The sequence below is a fragment of the Hipposideros armiger genome, unplaced genomic scaffold (genome assembly GCF_001890085.2).
Source record: "Hipposideros armiger isolate ML-2016 unplaced genomic scaffold, ASM189008v1 scaffold_801, whole genome shotgun sequence".
Lineage (NCBI taxonomy): Eukaryota > Metazoa > Chordata > Mammalia > Chiroptera > Hipposideridae > Hipposideros > Hipposideros armiger.
Genome location: NW_017732151.1, coordinates 515686 through 523814, shown reverse-complemented (window position 1 = coordinate 523814; position 8129 = coordinate 515686). Strand labels below are relative to the sequence as shown.

The 8129-nt window shown below is 46.7% G+C and overlaps 1 protein-coding gene across 1 annotated transcript in view; it reads left to right on the top strand.

The window, feature by feature from the left end:
- Positions 1-843: 843 nt before the first annotated feature.
- WDR37 (WD repeat domain 37) overlaps positions 844-8129 on the top strand; it is a 53525-nt gene continuing 46239 nt past the window's right edge. The window contains exon 1 of the mRNA XM_019628652.1: positions 844-1505. The gene's annotated coding sequence lies outside the window, so the exon portion shown is untranslated. The remainder of the gene's footprint in view (positions 1506-8129) is intronic.

Genomic DNA, 8129 nt, shown 5'->3' with positions numbered 1-8129 from the left:
TGCAGCTGTCTCTATTAGACTCTGCTGCAGCGACAACCCCCCTCGCCGCACCCCTATCCCGCACCCTTCTCTCCTTAACTACCTCAGGCAGCCATCATCTTTGGACACTGCCATGGGCATTTTCTCTCTGCCCTAACTTTAATAAACACTTCCTTTGGTCTCTCACTTTGTAGTCTGTGAATGCTTTAACCTTTTGCAAACGAACAGGGGTTAATTCCACGCTAGGACATTTGCCACAACCTCCCAAGGTGTGAAAGCCTCAGTCTTATAGAATTGTTTCCAATGATAAGCTTTTATTATACTTAATGCAGATATAATTCAGGTTTTATTCTACATGCTTTTTGGATATTTGGGTCCCCATATACGTTATGTCTCGTGCAACAGTATTGGTGCTCCTTGCATTATAATGCTAAGCTTTACTTTTTTTAAAGGAAGGCGCACGAAAGGTGACCCATATGGGAGATAAATGCTTTCATGCTTCTGATCACTGAGGGTGAGTTTCACAAGCCCCGCTGCAGTTGGACTCGTCTAACTTGCAGATTTCCATCCCAGATCAAAGGCAAGAAAGCCGTTCAGGCCCCCCTTTCGCAGCGAGCAGCTGACTTCGTCTTTCTTGTTAGCCAATGGTGAACAGCTACTTCAGAAAGGACACTGGCTGAGTCACCTTCTGCAGATAAGCTGAAATATTAATAGCTCTATCTCGGCCGGGCTCCGAGCTGCAGCTCTCAACCACCGCCCGCGGCCAGAACAGAAGGGCGGCGCCGGGCACGAGTCCAGAGGCCTGCGGGACGATGCACGTGAGGGTGCGGGCCTGGGAGCCCGCACGACCCCGCCGCGGTGAGTACCGGAGGGGCCACACTCCAGGGCCTCCAGGGCCGCGTGGGGCGTCCTCACACGAGAGCCGACGTGTCGCCGAGAACGAGGGCCCAGTGGTCACGGGGGAAGAGGCGCACCAGCACGACTTCGCCCGCGCCGCGACCCGTTTCAAATTCCACTGCAAGCCCAGGCCTCCGCGGCGCAGGCGGACACATGAGACTTCCGCATCTGTCGGAAGCTGACAGGGAACTTCCGGCGCCGGGCAGAACTTTTAGGCCTGGTGGAGGCCGAGGCGAGACTTCCGATAAAGGGCGGAACCTGGCTGGGACCTCCGGCGGTGCGGGCGCGGGTGGGTGGGGTTTCCGGCGGCCCGGAAATGTGGGCTAGGCGGGACTTCCGGCGTTGCGGGCGCGGCTTGGTGGGACTTCCGGTGGCACGGGAGTTGGCAGGGCGGGCCTTCAGGCCGCCAGGCGGGACGTCCGGTAGCCTGGGCCGAGACAGTGGCCGGGACTTCCGGTGACGCCGGAAGTGCGGGTGGTCAGGCTGCCGGGTTGTGGGGCAGCGTCAGGGCTGAGTATCTGTGTCTTGCGCCTCAGCCTGCGTTCTGGGCGTCGCGTGACTGGGAAGCGACGGGAGGCAGCGCACGACCCGGCTGGCACTGGGCGGCGGGCTCGGCGGCGGAGTGACCGGTGAGTGCCGGGCCGCCATTTTCTTTCCGGGACCGGCTGCCCCGGTGTCGGCGGCAGCGGCCTCGCTCTGGGATGGGAGCATGCTTGTGGGGTCCCGGCCGCCCCGCGCCTTCCCGAGCCCAAGGCCTCTAGTCGAGTTCAACCTCACGCCGCCCCAGCTCCCGGCGCGCATCCCGACTCCTTTCCCCCAGCCCCGCGGCGGAGGAGGGCCGGGTTGGGTGTAGTGAGCTCCTAGCCATGCTCGGCGTCGCGGGCGTCTGTTAGGGTAGCCTTTCCGGGGGTTCTGCGCCCCCACTGGGGTCAGCTGCGCGGCCTGAGCAGCTGACAAGAGGCCTGGAGAGCCGGCCTTCCACAGCACCCCTCGGCCGGCCCGGGGGATGCTGGTTTGGAGTTTCCGTATTTAGGTTTGAACCGGCGCCCTTTAAGCCCACTGTGTTAGTTCGCACGTTTGAGCTTAGAAGGGTCCCCAGAATTACGTACCTGCGAATAAACTACGCCTCCAGGTGGTCGTGTAACCCAGGTCCTTCGTCCTCGCCTCTTCACGGGCAGCCCCGCACGCGCGCCTCGGTGTCCCGGGCACCTCCGGCCAAATTCTGGTCTGCCATCCCTTGTGCAGCATCTGACCGAGGTGACCGTTACTCCTCGTTTCTGTTAGTACTGCCCCAGGGGACAGGCGGGGAGTGAACAAGGGCCACATCCAGTGACAGCGGTGCGACCTTGGGCAAGGAACTTCCGGTCTCCATTCGGAGCCGCGTTTGTTTCTGAGAACGTGCTATTGTAATACGTGCCCCGCATTCTGGTCAAGTCCTCGGCACCGGCCACTTTTGCAACGTGTGCCTGCTTCCTTCCTCCATCACCCTCTTTCAGACATTTTCCCCGGGTGACATTGTCCGATTGTCCGACTGTTCGCTTGCTTTGCGTCTGCCTTGAGCTACCAGCCTTAAGTCCTCTCCCCACCAGGTGATACTAAGAGCTCTCTTAGTTGTCGTCTTGGCTTCTCTAAGGGCACGATTTTACATTTATTAAATTTCATCCTAGATTTTGAGCTCATTCTCTGAATTATTAAAATCTTTTAAAAATCTTGGTTATTTTCCTTTTAGTGATGTCCCCAGTACAGTGTCATTCACAGGATGGATGAGCATGTGTTCTGTGCCTTCAGCTATTCAGTAGATAATGACAAAACATTTTCAGCAGGTTAAGACTGATGACAGATTTCTGAGGTTGCCTCTCTTGATACTGCCCGGCTGTTGAGTGAGTTTGGTGTATCAGCCAGGAATTCACTAACTGCTTTCACAGTAAACTGTTGTTAAAAATTCACTGAGGTTCTGTGGAAATTCAGTCAAGTATATTTTTTAGTGCCACATGCAGATTGCATTCTTTAATCATTCTTGTGCGTATGATTCACATTCATGAAATGAACTCCTTAAGCAAGCTTTTGTCTTGCTAAAAGAAAAGTGTTTAAAAATCCCACTGGTATGAAATTCTGGGTGATGTTTTGTCTGTAGAGGGTGATGTGGCAGCATGAGCCAAAGGCAGGAGGCATTTATATTAAATCCATTCATCTGAATGATAGCAAAAGGAGGTTGGATCTTTGGAGGAGACTATACTTTATTGAAAATAAATGGTTTTAAAACCCAGTAGGACTTTTTATTCACATAAGCCTGTTTAATGTGGTGATCTGTCCAATAGCATTGGGTTAGTATGATTATTTTGAAGGACAATAATTATCTTTTAGAATTTCAGACTTTTGTTGTGTGTATTTAGGTGGATAGTGCATAGCGGTAAAAGTAGCTGATTTTCAGAGTGAAGAATTGCCTTTCTTTTCATAGTCCTATGACCAGTTTACTAAATTTTACCTGTTGAATATTTGGAAACCACCTGACAGGGATGCTGGGGGCATCAGTGACTGTTTTTCTGCTGCATTTGAGCCTCCCAGCAACCCTTTGTAGGAACTTACCCCACCTGTGGCCTGGGCCCTTCCCCCACCTCAGTATGTCCTTTAGCTCTTTCTGTCTGAACTCCTGCCCTAGCCTAGATTCCATGCTACATCATTTAATAGGTCTTTTACAAACACCTGCAGCTTCCTTGCACCTCTTTTCGTGATGTCAACCTGAAAAAACCCTAAACTCATTATCAAACGTTTAATTAAGCTCCATACTAACTGACCCATGGTGTGAGGGGGTCCAGTAGATGCTTTAGGTTTGGGGCCAAGGGCTGGTGGGAGAGGAAGTGATGCTGGTTCCAGTGACGCCTGCTGGGAAGAAGGTGGAGGTTGTGAAAGGAGAGACGAGTGAGATTTAAAACAGGTTTCAGGAAGAAAATTGTGACAGAGAGATTAGCAACAGAAAAAAGGACATTTAAAAGAGGTTAGAACTAGAGGAGCCTACAGATGTAATTTTGTAAGAATGGTTAGGGCAGAACTTGAATTGGCCAGGTAATCTTTGTGTTAACAATGCAGTGTATGGCAGAGGCGTTGTGAAGCCATCTTTCAGATAGGACTTCATAGAGTTTAGAAAGTTACAAAACAGTAAAATCACTCAGTATGAAAAACCTCCATTTGATGCCATATTTGGGGGAACCAAAACCTCTTCCAGATTTATAATTTGTAATAGTTTAGAATGTATAGTTGGTTAGAAATCGATCAATGGGGAAAGATGACCAGTGTATAGACTATTTTTGCGAAGTGATGAAGGCAAGCAAAAACCAGAACACACTTGGGGTATGGGGAGAGTGAGGGCTTGAAAGCTTCGGTGAAAGCCAGAAGGTGGGGTTTATAAAATTCATTGTGAAGAAGGCTGCTCATTTCCTAGTGAAGGTGCAGTGGCTAGAAAGGCCAGAGGTGTGATGTTAAGGGAGAACATCAACTGAGGTGAAAGGAAGGCTAGCAGCAGTGCGTGCTTGTGACCAACTTCTTGTAGGTGCTTGGAGGAGCGCATTAGCGATCAAGTTCACAGTTAGCAGAACGCTTCTGCTGCTGATGTTCTCAAGACAGGAAAGAGAAGCCTGGTACTGTGTTAATTGGCTTGACCTATGTATCTAAATGATAGAGTCTGCTTTTTTCTCTGAGGCCCATCAGGACAGCTTTCACAGGGTTGCAATGTTTACATTCCTTTCCGAAATGTACCTTATAAACTGCAACGTAAATATGGTAAATCGCTCTTTATGATGTTGGCAACTGAGATGCTTTATGAAGTTATTAATACGCGTAATCACTAAAAAGGAGTATAGCCACCTTCCTCTACTTGCATGAAGAATATAATTTCTGGAGAAGATTCCATTAAGTCAGTTTGATTTCTTGGCTAAGTTTTATATATATAGCACAGTTAGTTTTTAAATGTTTTCATTAAAAAATTTACTGAAATACTCTTTAGTGGGGTCACATGAATTGTTTTAACAATATAGATTTGTTATCAGATTTGTCAAATTTAATATCAGTAGAATCTTTGTTTTCTGTATAAAATTCTACCAATTACACAGTCTGGCCTTGTGAGTTTTTCTTTGTGCCTTTATTTCAGACATCTTTAATTTCTATAGCTCAAGATTTTGAGATCTGAATGTTATCAAAAGATTTGTTCTGTCATTTTGCATTCAAAAATAATGTTTCCATAAGTCATTTAAGGGACTGTCAGTTTTATTTTGTTTCCTGTTTCACCAGCAGTTTCCATTATAAGCTTCTTTGTTCCTTCTTGCAAGGAGGAATAATGCATTGGACCTGGAGTCATGATGTGGTCAGAATGCCCATCGTTACCTGTAGATGTAGATGTCTGCCAGATTTATAAATACAGCCCAGTTCTGTTTTCATTTCCAGACCTGCACATCTCGTGCCTCCTTGTATTTTAGATACTTGGGGGCACTGTGAACATAGTACATTCAGTGTTTAGTTCTTGATGTCTTCTCTGAATCTTGTGCTTCCTGTCAGTGACCTGACCTCTGTTTCACCTACCATTTCCTCAGGAGTGAGGGTTCTCCTGGGCACTGCTCTCTTCCCTGCCTGTTTCCCTACCCTCAAATCCGTCCACCTGGCCCTCCAGCCTTAACTGTCTTCATTTATTGCCTAGATTCTTCAGTAATGTCCCCATTCCTAGTCACTGACTTCCCATGTATTTTTCACACAGCAGCCAGACTGATTGTTAATGCATATCTATTGTCACTTGTTTGCTTACAGCCTTTAAGCAGCTTCCTTTTTATTTTACGATAAAACCTAAATATAAAAGAACAGAATCTAAGCCTGTCTCCCACCTGTCGTGCACCATTCTCTTCATTTTCAACATGTAACCACATTGCCTGTTTCTAATATCTCTGAGAACAGCGTCATTGCCAGCTCAGGGCTTTGCCACATGCTGTTCCTGTTCTTAGACTAGGAACTCCCCTCTGTTTTCCACATGGTTAACACTTACTAAGTCTTCAGTCTCAATTTAAATGCCAGCTTCTTAGAATGAATGACCTTCCTAATTCTAGCTAATGTCTGGTCTCATAACATTGTGTGTCTCTTTCACAGTACCCATCATAATTTATAGTTTCTAAAAATTATGAGATTCTGTGTTTAATGTCTGTCTGAAAACCCAGCTCTAAATAACTTGAAGGTAGGGGCCAAATCTGTTTTGTCCACTACTGTATTCCCAGTACCTAACCTATCCACGAACCTGACAAATCTCTGATGAATGCCTTGAGTGCTTTAAAGATGTCAAAACTAAGCCTTTGATAGGTGTCCAAGTGACTTGACCAAAGTTACACAGCTAGTCACTGGTGATGCATTCATTTATTCATTTACATATCCATCGACCATTTGAGGATGTATTCACATCAGGCAACATGTAGGCCCTACGAATACAGTAGTGAACCCTTGTGGTGATGGCGTAGTGGGGGAAGATTCAAGGAGTGAGAAAACCACAAATAAGATCTAAGTACAGATGTGGTAAGGATTGTGAAGTGTTGTGACTAGTAGCAGTCAAGGGAAACCAGCCTTTTCAAAGAGGTAACATTGAAGCTGAGGCTTTATGATGAAAAGAACCAACCCTTTGGAGAATGGGGGATGGGGACTGAAGTTTGTAGAACTATAGAAGTCATGTTCTTAACTGCTGAGCTCTTCTATGGATTTCATTCTGAGCCAGGTGTTTAATTTAGTTGGATTATTTATATCCATTTTATTCCACTAAATAGTTGAAGTGACAAATCGATTTGGTTCCATTCACTGATACTTTTTAGGGAAGCAGAATGTTACAGTGTATAGCCAAATTTGCAAATGCAAAAAGATGTGATGGATTAAAGATTGCCACAAATTCTTTCTCATTCTCCTCCCATCCAGAGGTTAAGTCTGCCCTCCACTTGAATCTGGGTTCAAGCCTTGTGACTGGCTTTGACAAATAGAACATCAAAAAAGTGAGGGCAATGGAGGATTGAAAAAAAAACAAACAAAAAAACCCCAAGAATTTTGGAGAGTTTAAAAATACAGTTATCTTATTCCTATTTTTAAGCGTCCTTTTTATAGATTTGAGTTAAATTTTGTGTATAAAATGCTACAGAAAATAAATGATAATTTTAATAAATTAATGGATTTCAAGTTTTTAAGCCTAAGCACACAGAACTAATTGACCAATTTGAATGGGTGTGTGTGTGTGTGTGTGTGTGTGTGTGTGTGTTCACTTACTAGGTTACTGGTTTACTGTGAAAGGACATAACTCAGGAACTTTCTTGGATGGGAGAGATGCACAGGGACAGGCATGGGACACCTACGCCCTCCAGTGCACCACTCACTCTTCATGGATCCCCCCTGTGTTCACCAACCTGGAAGTCCTTCAGTGTGTTTAAAGCAAGACTTCCTGTTTCCATTTTAAAACAAAGCATACACGTACAATTTGAGACACAAGGCGATCTCTGTCTTTGAACTTATGGAAAGATGGAGAAGATGTACTTTTCCTATTCTTCCCCTTAAGTACAGCTAAAAACATGGGACATTATGTATAAAATAAATACAAGACTGAAAGGTGGAAAGGAGAAAGACTGACAGGGTATATTGGGACCTGAGAAATGGCACAGAGCTGAGATCCGTGGGTTTTCTTTGTGTCTCCAGACTGGGCTTAGAAAAGCCAGTACGCAGCAACACCAAACGGCTCAGACAAAAAGCCCCGAGAAAAGCCTGCTGCCTGGCTGAAAGACCAAGAGAGGGGTAACCTGCCAGACAGAACACTTAGAGAACACTGCAGCCCCCACCATCTTCTCCTTTGCTGTCAAAGGTCGGACGGGGAATCTAGACTTTTACTCTCTCCAAACTGTATTGTGGGGACTCTACTGGTGGTATCAGAGAAGGCTGGGTGGGGGCTGAGGGGCTTGTCTCTGCTGGGAGGTAGCAAAGCACATGCATCCCTCTTCCTGCTGGAGTGGCGTCAGGGGAAACCTAGTAGAGAGAGCCGGGAATTTCACCGCCACACAGTGCTGGTGAGGACATAGGATGCAGTAGCAAGCACCCGTGGCCCAGCCAAGGTGGGATGAGTGGAGGCCAAGTGACAGACTGAACTTACTCACCAAAGGTCAATGGAGGCTTGAGTGGGGAGCCCTAACTTCCATATCCGCTTTCCACACCCACTCTGCAGAAACAAGTTAGCACCCTTCTGTTTTGTTTTTTTT